The 23,508-nt window shown below is 42.1% G+C and overlaps 1 protein-coding gene across 3 annotated transcripts in view; it reads left to right on the top strand.

Annotated features, from left to right (window-relative positions):
- Positions 1 to 23,508, top strand: part of ntn1a (netrin 1a) — a 61,647-nt gene that overhangs the window by 2,122 nt on the left and 36,017 nt on the right. The window lies entirely within an intron of this gene.

Here is a 23,508-nt window from a genome sequence, read left to right as displayed (position 1 = left end):
ATTTCTCAAAGCTCGACTTCACCGCTGCAATAAAGCGATGCCTTTTAATTTATTCTTGAAGAATCCTTTAACAAATCCACCGCAGTGGTAATTGAACACAGATTTTTTTTTTTATTGTCACACAGTTATTTTCCACATTAAAATCAATCGTGGGACGATGTATCAAAATGTCAGGTGCTGTGGTTAAGTATAAAGACATAGATTAATTTATTGTGCAAATTTATAAAGGTTTACAATTTAGGATTATATTCTAAAATATTGTTATTAAAGTGTTTTAATGGTTGCAAATTAGAATGTTTCGATTTTACCTTCGTATTGCATTAATTAGGTTATATGTTTGAAAATGATGAAAAGTGCAAATTCATTTAATTTGGATAATGTTGTAATTATTGCTAACATTATTCACTTAGACTGATGATCAAGCCAGGGCAAAAATAATGGACTTTATGGCAATTAAAATACAGTATTTTCAGTCTTAAAAAGAAAACAGGTGTTACAGGGAAAAAAAGCAGCAAATCTCTGCTGCTGATCTTTGTGCCTCAGAACCTGCATGTTTCATCAGCTGCTGAGTGATCAAAGTTACAGTAGTTAGTTTTATTATAACCTGGCACAGATAAGATATATGAAACTGTAGATTACACACACACACACACACACACACACCACAGAATCCAGAATCACTGGCCAGGTTTCTGTCAGTGTAAGTTCTGTATCTAGAGATGCAGATAAGAAAACAAGCCTGGACTTGTGAGAGATGATTTAAAGATTGTTCGCACAGATTAATGAAATTACCGAATTATGTTGCTGTATTGAAGCAAGACAGGCAGCACACTTTTTGAGGTGGGACTGGGACTGAAGATCATATGGACTTTTTTAAAAAAACATGCTTTTATTTTTCATGAAATCTTTAACCAGGGACAGTGTTCAGCAGCCACTTTTTGGCCTGGTTTCCCTCCAGAGTCCCTGTTTGAATTTTAGATTTATTTTTTTTTTTGCTCTTATTTTATCATTCTTTTGCTGTACTTTTTGGATAGAAGAGCTTTAAGTAAAGTGTCCCTCACGTTGCAGAATAACAAAGAGCTGCAGTAATTTGATGTTCTTGTGGCTGCTGCTGACGAAGTGTACAGCGTTGTGCAACCAGAGAGACAGAGACACAAGGAGAGGCAGAGAGATGTTGATGCTAGAGCCTGAAACTAAAACCTCAGTGTCTCTACACAATCTTAGAAAGATACATCATCATCTTGCAGAAACCAATTCAAACCCTTATTTTTTTCCTCATTTTGCTGTAGGTCTGCAGGGAAAGAGGCACTATATTGTTTGACAGTCACGGCACATGTCAGCCACTTTGACACGTAGCAGCTGTTTAAAAGGTTTTTGTTTGCCGGTGTTGCCTGTTTCTAAAGCTCTGAGACTTTCTTACTGACACATGTGAATGTGTTGCTAAATCAACAGAAGCAGTTTTGTGGAAATATCCACATACGATACTGTGTGACTCTGGACAGGGTCATAATGTGCTAAAGAAAGCAATGACACCAAGGCATTTTTTAAAAATCTTTAAATTTTGGTTATTATCAGTGCCACTCTGCATACTTGTTTTTATACAGAGGCCAAGCATACTGATGATTGATTTCCTCTCTACATTATCAACCCTTCAATTTAATATCAATTATATGTGGTTTATCCCTTTGTGAAATTAAATACATTTTACATATGTAGCATCAAAAAGCTTTACAGAGAAAACACAAAAGAGATACAGGAAGTAATTTGTGTATTTGTAAGCACTAATAAAGCTGCCCATCCTCCCTCTATATCTCCCTTACACTGAAGAATCTCCAGCAATAGTATAGTAATAATTAGCCAATATCAGAGGCACTGATATGTGTGCTGCTGGAAAAGAAAAAAGAAAAAAAAACCCGTTTACAGGCTCAACTCCTGCACTCATATAAATGAATTGTTTCCTTTAACTACTATCCTCCACACTGTATTTTTTACTGGACCAGCACATATAATACGTCTCAAACTGGAGCCACAAAAGCCTATCACTTACTGCATCCATCATGTTGTCAACGAGGTATTTAGTTTTCATGACATCATGTAGGTTATAGAAATGTGTGTGTGTGTGTGTGTGTGTTTGAGCTAAAGCAAACACCAAATCTTAAAGAGAAAAAGAAATCACACTCTTCTCAGGACAGGGAGTGAACAATGGAAGGACGTGTGTACGATGGTTGAGTGTGTGCAGTGGGACATCTGAGAGTGTGTTCTCGCACCCCACCTTAATGACAGTGCCGTGAATGTCACCGGACTCTCATACGGATGTAGTTATCACAGTACAAGGTCTGGCACTGTTTTGGGGGTCGGAACTGACGTGAGCTCCTGACTCCTGGGATATTCCCTTATCGTCACTTCCCACCAAAAACCAGCAAGAGAGCACATCTGAACGCTCGGATCTGTCTGGCTTTGTTTTGAAGTGCACTTTCCCCAATTACTTCCATCTGGATCTTAAAGGACACTCATGCTCCTGAGTGTGCACCTCAGTCCATTTAGGTTATTGACTCTCCGCGGTAAAGGAAAAGCTTCTAATGCAGTAAGTTCGATAGCCAGCACAACAGAGACCTGTTTCGATCTCAGTTTAGAGGTGTTACTCTGAGCTTTCAGCAAAGGTAGGAGGCTTCACTGCAAACTCTGTTGTAGTTTAACTCTTAGGGAATTATGGATGCACTATGGCCTGTTTAGGATGCTCCTGCAGCCTTTGCAGTGTAATTGATGGGCTCACTCATCCCACTCAACCCATGTAGTAAGGAAGGTGACACTGTCTCACCTAATTACAGTACGGTGAGAAAAGGCTGCAGCCAGAGAGTTCTTTCCATGCAAATTAACTGTACAGTAAATGTAATTTTTAAAAAATCCTTCCAGTTATCCAGTTTCAGCTTTGTGCAGTTTACTGGACATGTTGGGCAAAAGAAAAAGAAGAGAAAGTGTCTTGAATAATTCAGGGAGATTAGAAAGACAGCTTGAAGGCATGCAGAATGAGAGGACCAGCACTGCGCCGCAGAGAGAAGCAGGGACAGAGGGAGGGGCTGGAGACAGAGCGGGGACGACAATAGTGAAAATGAAAGACACGGACGTAAGCGAGAGAGGGGGAGCATGATGAGGAAAATGTGTGAGAGAGACGAATGGGGAAATAAAGGGGCAGTGGAGTGACATTTCCATGGCTTGTGGGCCAGCAGAGCATTTTGACAATTGTCTTTTTTTTTCCAGGCACCACTTATTGGGCCTGTGGGAATGTAAAGGCTGCCGAGAAAGGAAGAAACTTTTTCTTCCTTTCCGCCTCTTAGAAATTCAGAGTTCATTGATGCTATAACTTGGAAGAGATTCTCTCAGCTCACTGCAAAATCCTTCCCTACCTCGCCGCTGTTACTCCTCTTTACAAGAAAAGTCCAGTATCACCTGGATGATTTGCCTTTTTGTTTTGCCTCATTATATCACAATCTACACGGCAGAGAGTGCAGAGCTCACTCAAACGCTCCCAGGTGCTGTTCAGAGGCATCTGACTGACAGGAGCAAACATGCAGCGCAGAAAAGTTGACACGGTTGATTTGATACCCATTAAAATAATTGAGCTTTAAAGCCACAACCACTTGTACAGAAAAAAAGTATTTTAAGAAGTTTTCATGCCTCGTGATGTCTGGGTGTGTTTCCAACTTGAAACCGTCAAGGGTAAAAATTCCTACATTACAAAAAAAAAATCTTGAATAGGTCTTCTGAATGCCTCGACAAGATGTGAATATTAACTCAAACAAAATGTTCAAGCAAGCATATGTAAACACTTAAAAGCAGCTGTGCCCATACTGAGGTTTGGTGGTGTATTTTTCTTATTTTCATGGATTACTGCCCAAACCTTAATGAGGCTTCAGTTAATACCAGAACAAGTAAAGTGAAGTTTGATAGCAGCAACAATCAGTTTAAGGACTTTTTTTTCTCTAACAGAGTAAAAAAGAAAAAAAAGGTTGTTGCTAACCACAACCATAGTAAAAGGAGAAATCCAGCATAGAGAAGGCAGAAATGTAAATTGTGGCCTAAATAGGCCTGATCGCAGATATACTGTGCTTTACAATTTTTGCAATCATAGCAGGGCCCCACTCTACAAAAGACCAAAAGTTGTTAAGTTGTGTTTCTATTCAACCACCTTTGATTGAGGACAGGCTCATACGCTCTCTCACATTTTTTGAAATCACAAACTGAAGCGGAAACGGACGATTCAGCTTCAAGAAAAAGCAGTTTTGATACATCACAAAACTAATGACAAGAAAAAAAAGACTAATGTTGTACAACAGTGTTACAATATTAAAACGTGAATTTTTCATTTGCAATTTTTGGTGCTTTCTTGGTTTCGGTCAATTTTCACATGGCTCATAATGACAACCAGTATTGCTCCCCCTTTGTTCGTGAGTAGAAGTGATGCTTCTATTTTAAAATGCACGAAGTCAGTTGGAAAACAGAGGTGGTTCCACAGGCCTTTCCTTGGATGTCTCCTGACTGTCATGTTCGTTTGGCACCTTTCAGGCATGACTGAAGGTTTGGTTAATGTTTGAGCAGCTAACCGTGCACCTTTTATAAACCGGCATCCTTCATCTTCAAAAACACCGGCCGGTGCATCGTTAGTCCCAGTCACAGCAAACAAAAGTGGGAATAAACTGACTGACTAGCTTTGCACTTTGCACTGTCATACTACCCCTCACCTTCACTTCTTGAGTCAGCACTCACACCTGTAGGCATGCACACACACACACACACACATACACTTTTCCTCAGGGTTTCAGTCGCAAGTTCAAACGGGGGGAATGGCCTCTCCCTCGCTTCAAGAAGCTCTTTTCCCGAGCTCTTATCAGTGTTTATGACTCATTTTGTAAACTGCTGCAAAAATAAGTCACAGTATTGGTCCAGACAACCAGCTCTCCCTTCTGTTTTAGATTCCAAGACCTGTTATATCTCTCAAACAGACAGAAACATGGCCACCGAACCAGCACATACTATAAGCAGTGCTGACACTGCTGTAACCAAATGCCAAAAAAAGACAGCCAGAGAAGATACACACAGATACATTCAAGCATGCAGTGAGAAGGAGGTTTCTGCAGCATGTTTTGGGATCACAGGAGAATCTGTATTTCTGCATGTTTGTGCTGTATGTGCCCGTGCTCCTGAGTACTTATTCCAGGTATGTCAAATGTAGTTGCATTTGAAATTTAAAGAACTGGAAGTTTGAACCTTTAGCCTTGGTCAGTATTCACAGCTGCCACGTGCTGTCACAATGCTATAGTGTGAACTGTGCATCCGCTGATAATAAAGAAAAATCGTTGGTTAGATCTGTTAATAAAACTTTAAGGATATGATGTGAAAGGAACGGATTCATCTCTGTCTGATAATGGATACATGAACATCTTATTCCTCTTGTCACGTGACGTGAGGCCAGATGGGTCATTCATAACATAACAATGTTCAATTTTTTTTTTTTTTTTGTCTGTGAACTGACTTAAAATAGTATAAATAGCCCTTGAACTGTCCTTTTGGACCAAATATAGTCTGTAGGCCTGAGTCACAGGACAAAAAAGTGGATCTGATTTGGTTTTAAGCATGATTCTGACCTTTGACCCCAGAGGGATATCAAAGTATTTTGGATAAAACAATAACAACACACGATTTAATTAAACCACTACAGTCAAAGTACTTTGAGCACTTCTGAAACCCAATACCATGCAATCCCAGGAGTGAGATCATTCATAATCACAATAATTTAGGCCCAAATGGAAGCAATATATGTGACAAATAATGCAGATACTGTTGAGTATGTTGAAGCATGGGAGATGTTGAAGCCATTAATGTCAGTGTTTGGCAGCAGCCCATTCTGAGCTGGAATTTTGGAGCTAGTTGTTGCTTGTCAAGAGGCAATTCAGTTTTGATGGAATTCCAGTTTTGCACAGATAATAGATTCTGACAGGCCTTTGAAGAGTCGTAATGAGTTTATATATCAAAAAATATTGTAGGGTGTTATACAGACAAGACAGGCAGGCATCACACAAAACTATAATATCTATACTTGTGTTTGTGCTGAGAGAGTAATACAAGCGATACTGCCACCATTCATAAAACTAAATCCAGCACTATCTGCATGTTGTCCAGTATTGGTCTCAAGTGGAACAAGATCATTTTCATTACAGTCTATTTTACTGCCTCTGACAAAGCTCAGGTCGCACGGCTTGGGGTGATGGAATGTGTTCAGTTGTCAGGAAAGACAAAAATCCGTTCTGAAATTTCACAGCCTTTGCGTCTGTTGTTCAATTCAGGGTCCTCTGGGCGAAATGAAAATTTCTGCGGCCGTGGTTTTGTTTCATTGCTTTGGCTACGACGTATAATGCAACACAGATCCCACTCACAGTGTGAGTCCGCGTTTTTAGCCAGTGTCTGAGTGCGTGTATGCGAGCGCTCACGCGGCGACTCGCGCCCAATATGGAACCTCAACCTTGTTTCTTGAGAAACGGTCTTGGTAGGAGGCCATGTTGCCTCTCAAGGAAGGCCATATTGCGTTACTCTGCTGGCTTCTGGCCTGCGCTCACTTCCTCTTGTCACCCTCGCTGGTGCTTGAACTCACCATGGACTGTGGCTGCTTTATCACAACGTCCGGTCGGGCCAGAAAAACTCACATCATCACCATTGTTATTATTATCAACGTCTTCCTCCCATTTGTTATGATCAGGATTACTGCCGCTGCATACCTGTGGGTGAAAACATGCTTCATGTGTGCGTGTCTTGCATGTAAAACATTTCCATCCATTCTGAAGTGCACTCTTTCGGCAGCTGGTGATAATTGATCTGGCTGATGAAATCCAAGTGGATCTCTTCCACTTCTTTCCATCCTTCAAATGCAGCACTCCCATTGCTCGATGCAGAAGTAGCTCACATACGCACACTTCCGTACTGTGTTTTTACACTGTCATGTATACTCTCAAGAGAGAAATCTGGGCACGCTGCACACGTCCACCAAAGGTTCTTAGCAATCTGATTAATCTTTTTCAAAACCATAGACATGAAGTAGGCTTTCTTTACAGCGATGACAGCTGTTTCATTATTTTCACTGGAACACGTTGCTCTTTGACGAGCTCAATCACAGACGGTCGCCTTAGGTGCAAAAAGTTAAATGCCCTACAAATTTACCAAAAACAGTGTTCAAACATGACTAGGATGGCTCCCAAACATCTGCAAAGGCGCTGCTGGCTGTTGCTGGAAGAAAAAAAAAAAAAAAAAAAAAAAAAAAACGTGTCTGAAGGACATGAGGGACACACACACACACATATAAACACACACACACTACTCAACAAGTTGCTCCTCATCTTTAATTCCCCCAGCGACAGATAGACACAAAGTGCTCCACTCAGTCTGTGTTGATATCTGTTATGCATTGTCTGCCAGTTATTTGTTTCTATTTGTATGCATGCTTGTGTGTGAGTGTTTCAATGTGTCTGTCTTCTCTGCCAGTAGACCATGACATTATACAATGTATTTCTTTCTATTGTAGTGTATGCTTGTGTGTGTGTGTGCGAGAGAGAGAGCGAGAGGAGAAAGAGATTGCGCAAGCATGTGTGAGTGTGTCTACGCTGTCTACCGGTGGGTGTTTACGCAAACAGTAATTCTGTCCAAAATGTGAGCAACTATGCAGTGCCTGGGGAGACATCTGTTAATGAATTAATTTGGTGACTTGATGCCGCAGTGAAAGCCTGTCTTAGCCGAGGGAGGATCTCTTTGTGCTGTGGGTTTGGCACAAACTGCAGGATGAGTGTGTGTGTGTGTGTGTGTGTGTGTATGTGTGTCAGAGAGAGAGAGAGAGAGAGAGAGAGAGGGAGAGAGGTGTTTGTGTGTAATGGAAAGGTTTGGTTTGAGCGGGTACCAGATGATTAGGGGTAATTAAAACCCACGCCAGACAACATCAGCATATGTTCACACATTAGACACAAGACACTCCAGTGCCTCACTCATCAGCTCTATGAATCACAGCCTTGCCTGTATATATCAAGCAGCCACAGTTACACCGCAGAGCAAACCCTGTCACACGGGGGGGTGAGAGAGGCTAATCAGGCAGGACGCAGTTTGCCCCATTTCACTGGAAATGAACAACAGAAAATGTTGTGACAGTTGTAGCTATTAAGGTCCTGTCAGGTTTGTGTGTTTTCCTGGTATTTTGGGGGATATGTGATTTTAAAAAAAAGTTGTAGATACAACAGTTGGACTCAATTTGTGCATAAACAACAAGCCGAGATTTACTCACTGTTGGTAGAAATGTGAGAATGCTGAAGAACGCTTCACTTTACTGCACGTAGCAAAGAATTTCAGCTATGCTACGGCTTTATCCCCAGAGGAATCATTTGGGAAAATACAAATATTGTCTTACATTCAAGGCAGTGTTCAGACCCAACTGATACTGACTCATGTGACATCACTTGAGGCAGTTTATCAGATTTTATCTTCACGCAGCTCCCTTTGGAGCCACAAAAGGCTTCATACAACTTTTTGCCCACACATGCAGTAGTTCTCTCCAAGACCTATAAACGGACTTTGATATGTGAAATTGGTGGAGTTCCCCTTTAAACCTGCCAGTTTATGCACAAGCTAGCTCACTCACTCATGCAGTCATCAGGTCTGTAACGCTCTGTTAGCATGATCTTGAGTCATTGCTATCATAAACAGACCAGCGTGGTCTCTCTTGTTAACAGGGGGTCATAAAGGGACCAGTAAACAGGGTAGGAAAACACTCTGTGTGGGTGTGTGTGTGTGTGTGAGAGAGAGAGAGAGAGAGAGAGAGAGCGAGAGTGCATGATTCTGTGCATGTGTGTAAGATGATGTATGCGCAGGGAATTGGCAGTTTTTTAGAGTTGAAAAGTGGTGTGAGTGGTGTATGCATGTACGCGAGACCTGATCCCGAGGCCGGGGGCCAGCGGTGCTGTAGAGGATCAGGGCTGATGACCTCAGCACCTCTGTGTGGCAGCAGGTTGCTGCACAGTTACCAAGAGGGGGGCGAGTGTTTGTAGCCAAAGCAAATATATAATGTTGAAGGCAACGACAGGGAGAGCAAGAAAGGAAGCAAGGAAGGGAGAAAGTGATTTTAAGAGAGGAAAAGAACGTCATACTCCTGCTCTGTGCCCCGGGCTGTGTCTTGCAGTGATTAGTTAATGCAATATTAATCAGACAGTAAAATCTTTGCATGTTTCATCCTTTCTTGTAATTTCAGGTAGGCACAAACAAGCGCTGACGCTGGTGCTGCATGTGTTGTTACAATTACCCAAGTCTGTTCACACTTAAAAATGAGAGCCTTGGCAAAGCTTGATACAACTCTTCCAAAATCTCGCTGTGGCTGATAAGGCTGTAACAGCATCAACAGCAACAACAATAAAAAACAGACACTCTCTTATGTGAGAGAGAGAAATAAAAGAGAAGGAAGCTTTTGTATTTGCAGCAGCTCAGTGTTTGATTCAAGGTGAAAGTCCTGGCAAAAACTTCTCTGGCAACAGTCGCACTGCTCGCCGACAGGACCACCGAGCACGAGGGTGAGCACATCGAGCCCAAAGCAGGGGTCCTTAACACTATAGACGATTAATGGCAGGATGAAGTTACACCCCTACACAGCAGCCCGTGTAGATCAGAGCGCCCCCCTGCTGTTTCTGTAGCACACTGCTGTCGTCATCTGAGTCAACTGCAACCAGCTGGAACCTGCTTCTGAGGAGGAAAGTGTCTACGGTGGATAATTAAGTTGTAAATATTTAGACTCTGGATGGAGATTAAGTTGCAGACCTACAATCACTCTTTACTTATATTAGATAAATTGAACTTGCATGGGTTAATCTGTTCTTTTACCTTTTTTCTGCATCTCTTATACACAGAGACAGAGAAAGCACCTGTGACAGATCAAGCAAGTCAAACAATTTCATTTTGCGTCAAACATACTTACACACTGCCAGAAAAAAGAAAAAAAAAACCTTCACTGGAATTCCTCTTGTTTGTGTGTGTTGGTGAGTAGCTGAAGGTGATTTATCACCGATGTCTTTGTCTTTCCCATATAAGTCATGGCATAGGCTCTGTGCATGTGTGTGTGTGTGTGTGGCAACCAGCAGGTCACCAGAGGTTTGTAGCACCCGGTCGTCATGGATGCCATCAAGTCACAGTTGTGTGTGTGGCCCTGTGATTGTCTATATAACTGACAGTAATAGAGGCAGCCGAGAGTCATACATCAGTTCTTAATCTTTGTTCTCACGAGTGGCAGCCGGTCGGACCAAACAAGCTGGTAAATAAAGTTGCATTTGCAGGCAGCAGGTTGATATGGTTGCACAAAGAGATCTCAGTCAGCAGAGGTCAGCACAAAGTAGACAGATTTACAATAAACTTGAGGAATGGATACTCTGCAAGCAGTACTTTCTCTTGGGGTCATGTGTATGATTTCTGATTAAAAATCAACAAGTTCATGGCTTGTCATTGGAAATCAGATTTCGCCCGATTGGCATCACATTTGCAGTCGGGTCTCGGCTGTTGGAAAAATATTGGATGGATCTTATTTTTGTGACAATCCCAATTAAACTTTTCAACTGGTGCTCCAATGTAGCTCTGTATTCGTTGCAGTGAGATTTTCTTGAGTAACACCAAAGTCGTGACTTCCGTGCAGTATTTGTTTGGTTGTGTGAAGTGGAATGCAGACCTCTGGGAGGGTACTCAGGGAAAAGTTTGCGGGGTCATCTCAATTTGCCAGAGGTGATCCCGGGTTAATCCATCACTCATTAGCTCTCACAGATAAAACACATTAGTGGGGTGAGGGGCTGCGAGTCTCTCTCTCCCCTTGCCTCTATTTCCTTTCGCCCTACACGAGAATACACAATGCTCTCCCGAGAAACAGAGAGCACCCAATAGCATAAAGCCATGCCCAACACTTTCTCTTCTTTATTAACCCCTAACCTTGCTGGTGCTGCTCCATCTGGGACAATGCAGCCAATTAATTAGGCTCGATGTCCAGCTGAGAGCAGAGGGAGAAGCTCAGAAAGCACTGGCCTCAGCTGATTTAGCTCCTCTGTAGAGAGAGAGGAAAGAGAAAAAGAGCCGGGTGACCCGGTGATAGAGAGACACATAGTGAGAGAGTGAAGGCGGGTGAGCTTAAGAAAAAAAAAGGAGGGGGAGAGAGATAAAGACAGAGAAAGGCTCATGACACAGTGTGCTACCAGTAAGTGCTATTTTTTTTTCCACTGCTGCTGCTGCTGCTGGGGCTTGGGGTTGCATGATGCGGGCTGCCTACAGCGGTAATGTGTGTGTGTGTGTGTGTGTGTGTGTGTGGCAGGGGCTCCTCAGCAGCTGTGGGGACCCCCTCCTTTAGCTGAATAAGTCATCAGGTTCCCACGTGAGTCCCCTCTCTGCTTCTAATAACAAAAGGCCCATATCACTGGAGGATGACAAAGCAAACAAAGGAGCCTAATTACTGGGGGTCGATAAGGAAATTATAAGGAAATTGAGTCATTAATGGTAATATTTGTGTTATGAGATGATAGTTTGTGGTGAAAATTCATTTCCAAAAGGGGCCCCTCTGTGTTTTTCTCTGAAGCTAGGACTTGGACCTGTCTGACTCGGGGAGAAAAAACTTGGCCCCAGTCTCTCGTCCTCTCTGTCTGTCTCTCGCTCTCTAACCTCAAGAGACACTTGCAGATATTGAAATGATTATGTACCAGGTCTCTGTAGACATCCAGATGTCCATCTAACGATAAAAAAAAAAATCTGGAGAAGACATTTCAACCCCCCCGGGCTCCCCTCCCTTGTTTTGGTTGTATTTTTCTTCTCGTATTTTCTCCTGGGCAGCTAGGACAGGTCGTTGGCTGGAGATGAAAGTTGAGGTGGAGCATGAGGGATAACCGATTGGAGATGATTCTCCTGTCTCTCAAAGTCTCAGAGGAAGACAGAAAGATTGGGGTGAAGAAAGAGGTGGATGGAAAAGAGGGATGGAGCCCAGCCAGAGGTAGCTGCGAGGCTCTCCCAGTGCTCTCCTCCTCTGCCTTATCCTTTCCCTGGTCTGTCAGAGCTCTGGGAGTATCAACAGTAGCTGACACAGACCCTGCCCTTTGTAATTTGTGGTTCAATAGAATGTTTCCAAAGTTCACTGTAATGCCTGTTATTTGTATGCACTGCAGTACAAATGAGTGCAATCATATTTCTTTGGTTCTCAGTCATCTATGTAGGTTAACAGATATCTAGACGTACTAAGTTAAAAACAACTGGTTGCTATGACTGGTGGGGGTGGGGGTGGGGGTTCGGGTACGGTTTGTATCTGGTGTTAAAACAACTGTATCAAAACACAGAAACGGACTGCTGTTTAGAATGTGTAGTGTGGTGAACTCTTTTCTCTTCTCTTTTCTTTACATTTATTAGTGTGTGTCACTGCCTGCTGTAAATGTAGATACACAAGTGTAGTTGGCCCTGTGGGCAGGAGGGCAATCATACACAGGCACGGTATGAAGCAGTTACACCTAATATGAATAAGCATCCACTGACATCTCAATGCAATTGTTTCTAATAGAGTTTCACTTCCACTATTAACATCAGAATCTTAAAACAAGACAACCAGTACAGGTCACTGAGAATAAACAGCATTTGATTTAAGCAGAAAATTATTCTAAAACAAAACCTTGCATTTGTAACAGATTAGATAATATCATTCTTTTAGCAGATTCTTGATTCATGTCTTTTTGGAAGTACATTTGTATTTGTAAGTATAGGTGGCTGCTTGCATGCATTAACTTCACACTTGACATGGCCGTTGACAAAACAATTTCCACTTAAGATCCATCCACTCACTCTCTTGTTTTGGAGCTTTTGAATGTATCACTCTTCAACGGATGACTCGGCCGTGAGCCTTAGAAGTGCATTCATCTGCTGATGAGGATGTGTAATATGTGAACCTTGAGCACAGATTTTCTTTTCAATAACTTTTCTGAGGCTGGTAACTGTGAAGTTTAAAAAAAAAAAAAAGGAAAGTACTCCCTCAACCAAGAATTCATTTGTAACATGCTGCATAGCTGTTAAAACCCCAGATTGTCTCCTTAGAGTGGTTTGTTGCTGCATTGTCAGGCAGACACTACAGAGAAAATAAAGCTCACTTCAGCAGTTCTTCTTCGAAGCCTGTGGCCTTTGTCCTGCCTCCTGTGACAGCCACCGTTTCATTATCCAGGAACATCGAGCGGCACGGTTTCCACTTTTAGAGAGAAAGACAGTATTGGGTTTCGGTGAAGGGGTTTCCATAGCAGTGGGCGGGAAATGAAATTAACTCAGAGCCCCAATAACAAACAAGGTCAGTGAGAAAATAAAGAATGAGGCGATCGCAAACAAAGATAGAGAGAAAAAAGAAACACAAGAGTGGGATTTAAGGAAAAGAATAACAGTCGCTGGTGTTTGGGTTGCTGCCTCAGCCAGTGACCTCATCGGAAATGACACCTCTCTCGCCAACACAGAAGATTTCATATTTTAGACACAACAGTGTAGATTACAGTACAATGGGCAAGTTGTGAATTTGTTAACAGGAGGGTATGTGAGCAGGTGGGAAAATAGATATTTGAGGTGTATTTTTAAAAATGCGCAGCCATAAAAGTTTGATAAATCCTGAGTGTGATCAAGTTGATCCATATCTGTTGGGATTTTACTGCTTCATAAATCAGCTGCAAGGTGTCACAACAAAAAACCTGCACCGAGAGGTCAAAGTATTTTCTGAAGTCATTTTCATTAGATTAAGTTTAATTGGCCTATTTGATAATTATAGTCAATTTTCCTGGCCCACTGAGCAGCGCAATCATCCTGTAGCTGAGAGTCAAGCTCCTGCCAGAGCAAATATAAAGGAATATCTACAGAATCAATAACACACTGGGGGTAATATTATTCTTGACATAAATTACACAACCACTTACATTTTGCTGGAAAGCACAGGAGCGTTCATCAGCCAGTGAGCTTAGAATAGTTGTAGTATTTGGATGGAAACCTGTAAGGGCTGACACTAGAAATAGCCTCTTTTTACGCAACACACTCACACTGATAATCTGTTTAGCCTTTTGAAATCCTCCTCCTCCTCCTCCTCCTCCTCCTCCTTCCCAGCTGTATCCCTGGGAATTATGTCCATATTAGACGATTCTTGCACCTCACAATTTGTGTTAAGTGCCAATGCAGCAAGTAGTGCACCCTTTATGCAGCGAGGCGGAAAGTGAAGGTGCAGGGGTCATGGTAGTTGATGGGTTTGTAGCACCAATTCTGTCTTTTAGAGATAATTTTTCTGTTCAACTTAACTGCAACTACTGAGGAAATGTTGTTCATTTACGTATTTGGCAACACACAAAAATGTTGATATTGAACAAACCAGTAAATTGATAGACAGCGTAATTGTTTTCAAGCAAAAATATCTCATCTTGCAATACAATATCCATTTGAAGTGATTAGAGCAATATTAACTTTTTAATGGTTATTTTTATGTACTCACAGCACTCGGTTAAGTTTGGGGAGAGATTGTTGTCTGGTTTAATACAGAAAAAGTACTTAGATTCAACAAAAGCACCTTTCCCTGAACTTAACCAAAGCGCTTCTGTTGCTTAAACCACAGACAGGCCTCTGGATGCAAACTCTGGTCTCTAGTGTGACTTTGTGCTCCCACCATCAGACCCACCAACCTCCTGGCAACTCCCCTGCTGTTAATGAATGTAGTGCTTCATTCATTCATTCAAAAAAATATTGAGTTTAAATGTAGTACATTATATTTGCTGTTGTAGTTAAGCTGTATATTGTGTTTGATCATTTTGTTAACTCATGTCTGTAATTTTTTATTTTGCGTCGGCAGTGTGTGTCAGGCAGGTGTCATTTTGTATATTTAATCTTAAAATGAATCTCTTTACATTTCATCACCTCCGCCTCACAGCACTTTCATAATAGTCTTTGTTCAGTTATCTGTACATGTACTCCAGTGATCTGCTGCTCTTTTATCACCCAGGGGTGTGTGTTGTTCGCTCTGCCACACATAACTGTGTGTAACGTTTTTTTTTTTTTTGCCCAGCCTTGTCTGAATAAATCCTCATTTTAGATGAGACGTGAGACATATAAAGAGGCGTCCCCTCTTCTTCCTTTAATCTTCTATGTGAGAGGGCACATCAATAATACTGTTCCAGCTCATTCTCCCTTGGCCTTAGACAAGTGTATTCAGAAAAGGCTCTTAACCTTCTGTTTACTTTCCTTTCCACAAAGATAAAACTTCCTTTGTTCTTTTCTTTGTATGTTCCAACTTGCACTCGCCATTATCTGAAAAACAACAACCATTGTCTCTCGTAAGATTATTAGCGCTGCAAAATTGTGCTTTCATTGCAAAAAGGCAGAGTTTATTCTCAGAGTGTGTCAGCCGTTTGCTTGCTCTGGCAAAGACCAGTCCTCCCCTCACTAATTGCCTTCTACCGATGACTAAATTACAATGAGGTTTTGGGTTTCGGGATCAGAGGGGTCTCTTTTCCTCCATCTCCACTTCCCCAACTGTATCCTTCCTGCCTGAGTCAGAAGTGTCACATTTGGTTACAGGGGATATGAAGTGCTGTGATTTTTGCTAGAAAACAGTTTCCTCTAGGAAAAAAGAAAAAAAAAGGGCTGAACGTTGAAGGGCTACTGTTCCAAAATTGCAATTAGCGCAGTGCATGTATGTAAATGCGTGTGTGTACATGCACCAGCGTGCGTGCTTGCTTGTGTGCGCGGCGGCCTAATTCACGCTGAGCTGTAGGAACTGTGCCACAGCAGAGAAGTGTGCAGTAAATGTGGCTCTGGAGTCAGTACAGTAAAAATATCTCTGCTCCATCAGTGTCAGAAACAATCTGCATGGACCAAACCAGCTGCCACACCGCCTTATTACACTGGAACCCCGTCTGCTATAGCTGCTGCAGGATGGCAGCACACTCTTGTTTTTACACTAATGATGAATCCCACCAAAACTTTACTGAGTGATTGGCAGACTCTTATTCTTAAAGAACGCTGCGTATAAAATATGTTGAGCTGAAGTGGATATGGTACAGTCAATAAAGTCATGGTAATAATTACAAAGTCACAACAAAGTGACAAGTGAATCCCTTTTTAAATTATCACAGCAGAACAACTGAAACACATGAAGTAATGAACAGCATACTGCTTTTTAACTACACTGACAAAAAATATTAAATACAGACTTTACTATATGTATTTATTACACTGTACTGTTTGGTCATTCCATTAGCTTTTATACCTGGTTTTCAAATAAATCATTACTTGTATAAAATAAATGTTTCTATAAAGAGGACACTGAATGAGTCTGTCCCCACAGACACAATTAATTAATCGAGCAATCAGCTGAAAATCGGAGCACCTCCAATTCAAATGAAGAAAAATTGGCTGAATTAAAGCCAAACTATTAAGAGTTTATGTAATTTTGCATTGAGAGGAGCCAGTCAGTTGTGATCAGTACAAAATCTAAAAATGCTTGTATTGTTTAGGGACTTAAACAACATCAGAGTTTGATTAAATCCTTACATTTCTGATGATGTATGCACTGTATATAAAAGAAAACTTTAATTCCAATAATACCACTTGTTTAATATTTATGGCTGCAGTAAGAAACCGGGCCTCCCAAGTAATGTACTGCCAGAGTCCACCCATTATACCTTTTTCTCTGCCTACTGTGTGCTTACAACTGAACTACAACCACAGATGACAGCATGTTCAGCTGTCATCACGCCATCACATGGCTGTATGCATGAAAAGTGATTTACATTACTGTTTTAAGGCCATTGAGACTGGACAGTGCACCTCTCACTGTTCATGAAAGATGAACTGACTGAGGTGTAGGATCTGAAATGACTGTGAGCTGCTCTGGAAAACAACACAGAATGTGTTTGATTTGCATCTGCAGCATCATATTCCTGATGGTGTTGGGTTATGACTCATGATGGCTGAGTCTGAAACACAGAGCTGACTTCTTTTCAGAGCCCAAACACAACATGTTCCATAAAAGTGATGCATATGCATGTGCACACTCTTGCCACATTTCGATCCTTTTGATCCTCTCCTTCTCTTTGAAATGTGTTTCATTATTTGGCCTCTTTGCTCCTCAGCACTTTCTGCAACGGAGTGTGCACTCACTTTCTCCAACAGCTTCATAAGGCAACCATATTTATATTAAACCCATGATTAAAGCCTGTTCTTTACGAGTGAGTCGGGGAGATCACAAGAGATTATGATCAATTAATAAAATTGCAGATCATTGCTAATGACTCATCATTAATCATATCCTGCAGCATGTAGGTAATGGTTGAGCTCATCTTGTCACTCACTGGTGTTCCCTGTCCATCACAGCTGTTACTCATCCCTCCTCCGGTCCACTAATGCGCACAGGTCATCTTGTTCATTGGTTCTGTGTTCTTTATATCTTGACATCAGGTTTTCTGCCACAGCCTGGCAAAATCTTTGTTTCTTTGTGAGCTCATCTCTCTGCATGCAGCTCTGCTCTCTGCTACCTCTTCCAAGAAAAACGCCTGAGCTGTGGCAGGAGCAATGCCTGCTGCTGGCTTCACACTCCATTTGTGACCCAAAGCATCCACTGTAGCCTGAGAGGACTTTATAGTCCAGAACACGAGAGGGGAGAACAGGCAGGATTTCTCCCTGCCCTCACACACTAAAAGCTACACACACACACACACACACACACAACACACACTGAGAGGTTTAAAAAGAAAAAAAGAGCACAGGACACTGAGGAATTCAGGTTAAAGTTTAAGATTGTGCAGTTTTAAAAATGGATGAGAGCTGAGGACAATATAAGTAGAAGGGGAAAATGAAAAGAGGACAATAAACGTGTCACAGAAGTGAAGGAGCTGTGCTGTGAGGTTTCAGATTTATGGCTTCCAGCAGCTCCCTGCTCACTCCCTCCTCTGGATAGGGAGACTGTGCTTGACTTAGTGGCAAGAAGTCAAAAATGTACAGTGCACACACACACACATTGACCTCTTCAGCTACACTTCCCTCATCATTCCCCCACATGCTGCTGTCTGCGTAAAGTCTGCCTTTAAGGCCAAACGCAAGTAAAGAAGCGCGATACGCACAAGATGATTAGTGACCCCAGATTCTGATTTATCTTGGCGGAAACAGTTTAAATGTCTCTCTGATTGCACACTTTGACAACCCAGCCTCAATGTCTGTTTACACTCTGGCTTATTCTGTATACCGTAGCTGCATAATCATGCACTGCAACTTTTCTTCATCCGCGGACAGCTTCTTCTTCTTTTACATTCGTATACTGTAGGTGTACAAGTTAGATGATTTTGTTTTTTTGTTTTTTTTTTTTCACTCCAACCTGATATTGAGCCAAACCTGTCCCCCTGACAGTGTTAATAGTTATTGGCAGGCTGCAAAGGAGTTACAAAGGTCAGGCGCTGGAACTTCAATTCATCGTGAGGAGGGACGGATGCAGAGGGATGGTGAGCAGGAGGAAGAGCAGTGTCTTTTTTTTTTAAAGCACTGTCTAGTTGAGATTTATCTCTTTTCCGTTCCATCTCACCACTCCTCCATTCCCCTTTGTCGCTAGATCAACTCGCGTTTCAGATAATTCAAATCTCTAATTCAACTCCTCTCCTCTCCTCTTGCCGTTTTCATGGATTATAAATTTTATGGAGAAATTTGTCTCAGAGTACCACTCACTAATGACATCTGCAGCAGGGAAGGCCCCAGATTTCCCTAGAGGGAAAAAGGAAAGGAGGAAGAGGAGGAGGGTCATGGCCCATTTTGGAGGAGTGGTAACTTAGTAATGGGGACTTGACAAAGGAATGTATGGGGTGTGTGTGAAGGTCAAAGGTTTCCCACCTGCTTAGCACGGCCATGGTGCTGTGGTTACTAATGAGCCTACAATAAAATAGTGTTGAGCAGAGCTTAAATTTAGCATTTACTGCCCGGTGAGGTGAATCTCTCTGTTGAAGCAGTTTTTTTTCCCCTCCGATCATGAGTGTGACTGAATATTATCACACTATAGAGAACTGCTTGGAGTGGTGACAAAGATTACACTGTATCAGACCACAAAAGCTGATGTGTAGATATCTGAATTTCTTTTCTTTTTTTTTCTGAGCACTTTAAGATTTCTTTGTCCACCTTGGATGAGAAGTCCCTTAAGTTCACAGAAATAATGACGATTTCCTATACAAGCAGGCAGCTTCATCTACTGATGAAGATCATGCAGTTCGATCAAAAGCTCCAGAACGACTACTGAGTGGGCCTCGTGGTGACTTTTTTGGTCAACCGCTTTGTCGAGAATGAACTTTCAGTCTCACTAAAGGGTCTAGCTGAAAGGGAGGAATTTGCAGAAAACTACCTGTATGAATAATTTCCATCATATTTCAGACTCTTCTGAGAAAAATGCATCCAGATTGGCGTATGCAAAGTGCATTTTATTAGGGAGTGGAAACCACAAACGTTTACCCAGTAGAAGGAAATCCAAGTGAGCATTCCTATCTCATCCCTAATCCAAGACTCATCTGCTTACCCTCAAGGCTGAGTCAGTCCAATATGGAAACACTTACCGAAGCAAGGTAGGGAGCGCCTTCTCCCATAGGGCTCTTCTTCACATACTGTAAGTAGAAAAAGTGTTTTTAAAAAAAAGCAAGAAAAAAATACAGAAGATGAGCCATTATGATGGCTGATGAAGATATCCAGTGTCTTCCCTTTGTCTTTCTCGGAATCACGCGGGAAGAAATTCTCTCTCTCTCCCTGCCTTTTCCTGCCTAAAGGGCTGAATTAACTCATCTAATCTTCTAATCATCTAATCTTCAAACACTGTTTATTTTTCTCAGCTCACAGCCGCCAATCAGTGTTGGCCCACTGTGTTCTGTTAAAATACGCCGGGTTTAAAATCCTTAGTTAACATTGTTGGAGCAGAGTGATTGCCTTAATTGCAGAGGCTGTGGGATTAGTATGAATCACGGCTACGGAGGAGCGTGAGTTAGCTCTGTCTCCTTGTCTCACACTGACAGCATCGGCCCATCCCTGCCAGCCTCGGGGGCCAGCAACGCACAAGACGACCTGCCAGAAGTTACGTGAACCCAAAACACTTATGGATCTGCTAGTCCCATAGAAACCAAACTCGCGGGGGTAAATAGACTGGAGGTGATGTTTGACATGAGATGGGAGAGCCCTTGTTTGGGGAAGATTTTGGAGACCTGTCTCGAGTGTTTCCGATGCGCATCTTCTCCGTGAAAGCCCGAGCGGGGTTTGCAGGATGCGTGAGGCTCTAGGCAGAGGAGACAGGGTTAGGTAATGGCTGGATGTAAAACAATAGAGAGCAAAGACTGTGGAGAAAGGTTATTATAGTTGGCTTTGACAACCAGTTTGATGGCAGGGTGCTGCACTGCGGTTGCAAACCGTTGCACAATTGATTTACAGCTAATACTTGAGGAGGAGGAGGTGGAGCAAAGACTCAAATAGTTCACACTGTGATTATCAGATCAGACACTGATGGCAGAAAGAAACGTCAGCCACTTGTTTCAGTAATCCGCCCTTACTTTGTAAAAGAAACATTGCTCCATCAGTCAAACACAATACATTTATACAGCATTCCCACTCCTAGCCCTTCAATAAAAAAAAACAAAAAAAAAAAACGCAACGGCTCTCATAAGTGAAAACAGAGATTTTTTTTGGTCTTCCTGCTACGGGAACTGTAAAGCCAGTTAGTTCCAATCAGCATCACACTCAGGAAGGATCTTTTACTATCGTGCCACTACATCCGTTCACACATGAGGTTCCTGAGCATCGAGGTGATACAGCCCTGCCAGGGCTGTCAGCTCAGGTTCCTTAAAGATTTATGTGTAATAGAAACGTACAGGCAGCATTCACTGTCTAAACTCTCTGGCAAACACTATACTAACTATCCTGTTAGGTTGTATTATGTTATCACACAGCGGAGCGTTGTTTGGAAAGTTTGCGCAGATGCTGCTCAAGGCATCGCATCGCTCCTAAAGCTGTCAGTCCCTCACGCTATTAAGACAGCTGCTCTTAGTGGGTATTGTTCAGCGGGGAGCTATGGGGACCTGACAGGCCTAAGGAATCTTTATTCACCCTAAAGACCCTTTCACCGCTATAGCCCTGAATAGGACCTGCCAATGTCATCCTCCACCCATGGCATTTTTATGGCATAGCTGACATACACACAACGCACTCTCGTCAGCCCCTCCATGGCTCTAGCCAGGCTCCCTTTATTCCCGCACTGTATGTCAGCTGTTTTTTTTTTCCTCCCATAGACATGAATTGGAGGAGATCTTTTCCAGGCAGCGCCACTTTATCTCGGAATTACTCACGCAAACACTCACATGGAGACACACACTTTGAGAGCGAATGGGCGCACAAATAAAGACAGATGGGCAGAGAGAATCTCTCTCCTTCCCTCCCTTCCTCCCTCACTCTCTCTCACCCAAGTGCATGATTTTTCACACGCACACACACCTTCTCACAAACACACGCACACACACTGCTCTATACCCACTACTCAGACAAAAGACCCTTGATTACTCAGCAAATGGATGCACCACTGATCACAGGCCAGCCCTTTTACAAACTGGCCTATTATGCGGTCTCAGCGTGGGGTGGAAGTGTTGCAGGGGCCCGAGGCAGTGTGCCTGTGGAGGGCTGAAGTACTCTGCTTGTGTGTGTGTGTTGAGTGTGTCTGTGCACACGCACCCAAGGCTGAGAAGTGCTCCCATGCTGCGCAGCCTAACGAGAGGGCAGGTCAGCCATTAAATGGGCACTAATGCGGGAAATTGGAGGCCATTAGGCCTTTCTTTGTTGTTGTGCCTCTGTGTGGCTAGTTAGACTCTTGAAAAAGGAAAGGCCTTATTAGCCCCCACATGAAGACAGAGAGTGAATATATGGGCTATTAAACTCAGCATGGAGCGGGTTAGCCTGCTGCCGGAGGCTGCAGCAGATTGTAAGGCGGTGTGCATACAAATGTACAGTAGATGAATTTAGAATGGTGTTAATGTGTCAAAGGCTCTCCAATCACAGTTGTGTTTTTAGTTCGCAGAAAGTTGCAAAGGTTTGCAGGTTGTGCTGAAACACAAAACAGAACAAAAAGTTCATCTTTTCAGTGCATCTGTGTTTTATCTCTTCTAATGGACACACAGGCCACCACAACTAGCAGCTTTATGCCATTTCTATCGAGTGGCTTCCTGCCATTTTTAGAGCAGAAAATGGTATAATTAAATACCAGTTTAGAGTCACAGATTGATCACATGACAATGAGGCACCTCAGGACACTTGACACTCTCAGGCAACTTCTTTACAAATAGTTCTATTTGAAAACATTTTGAAATGTAATTTGTGGATGGAAATGTGCGTGTGTGTGTATTGAAGGCCAGATCAATGAGGAAATGATGCCCTTATAAATGACATTGCAGATACAGAAAAGTTAGCAAAAGTGCAGTAAAAATGTAAAAAGTAATTATTATTATTATTATTATTAGTAGTAGTAGTAGTAATAGTAGTAGTAGTAGTAGTATTTTTATGTTGGTGCCTGTTAACAAACTGTCTTATTCAGTTCATCCAGGATAAGATGTGCCACCCTGTGTACAAAGGGAAATTAAATTAAAAAAAACAAGGAAACATCATAACATACAGGGAAATAATTATGAATGGACATAGCAGTAAAGGATAATCAAGTGCAGATTACAATATCACCACAAGGTCTCTAATCACTTACATAACCTGGTACATTCAATTATATTTAATGAAATGGAACTTAAATTGTTGCTCAGGAAATATTATAAATCCTGACATTGTCATCTCAGTAGAGCAAAAAAAAATATGTTGTTCTGTTTTTCATAAAATAAAAAGTCAGTTTCAGTCACATTTTATATATTCAGTACATTACATTTACAACATTTTTGTTTACACTCATAGTTTAAAGATGTGACTTGTGACTTGTATAAGGAGCTATATGGATATGAAGTTGTACCCTGCTCTGCTGGTATTTACTTTGCAGTCTACTGTAAATCCGTTGCTTAACATTAACCTTCGCTCCACTGCTAATAGCGTCATGAGGGATCCCTGCTTTCACTGAAGCAAGGCAGTTCTCACAGCTCTTTAATTGCGTCGGCCAGATAATCAGACTGCATTTTATCACCCACCGACAGAACATGCACCGTAGGCCCTGTCTGCTCGCACTGGGAATTGCATAATTTGCCCAAATATGAGAAAACATCTGAGTGTTAAATTATGAAATAAAGAAAGGAGAAATAAATAAACAGCTCAAGCGATATGAAAAAGGGTCAGACAAGTGGGTAAAGGCTGCTTGACTACAAATGGAATCTGTCCAGTGGAAATCAGTCCTCACCGCATATTTAATCTGCCTTTGATAACCCTGCAGGACTGATGAATATTCTGTATGACTTGATCTCAATTAGCCAAGTCTCCTCA

This window comes from Lates calcarifer, linkage group LG5, assembly GCF_001640805.2.
Source record: "Lates calcarifer isolate ASB-BC8 linkage group LG5, TLL_Latcal_v3, whole genome shotgun sequence".
In the NCBI taxonomy this organism is placed as follows: Eukaryota; Metazoa; Chordata; class Actinopteri; family Centropomidae; genus Lates; species Lates calcarifer.
The sequence above is the reverse complement of the archived record's forward strand: the minus strand, read 5'-3'. Positions and strand labels throughout refer to the sequence as shown.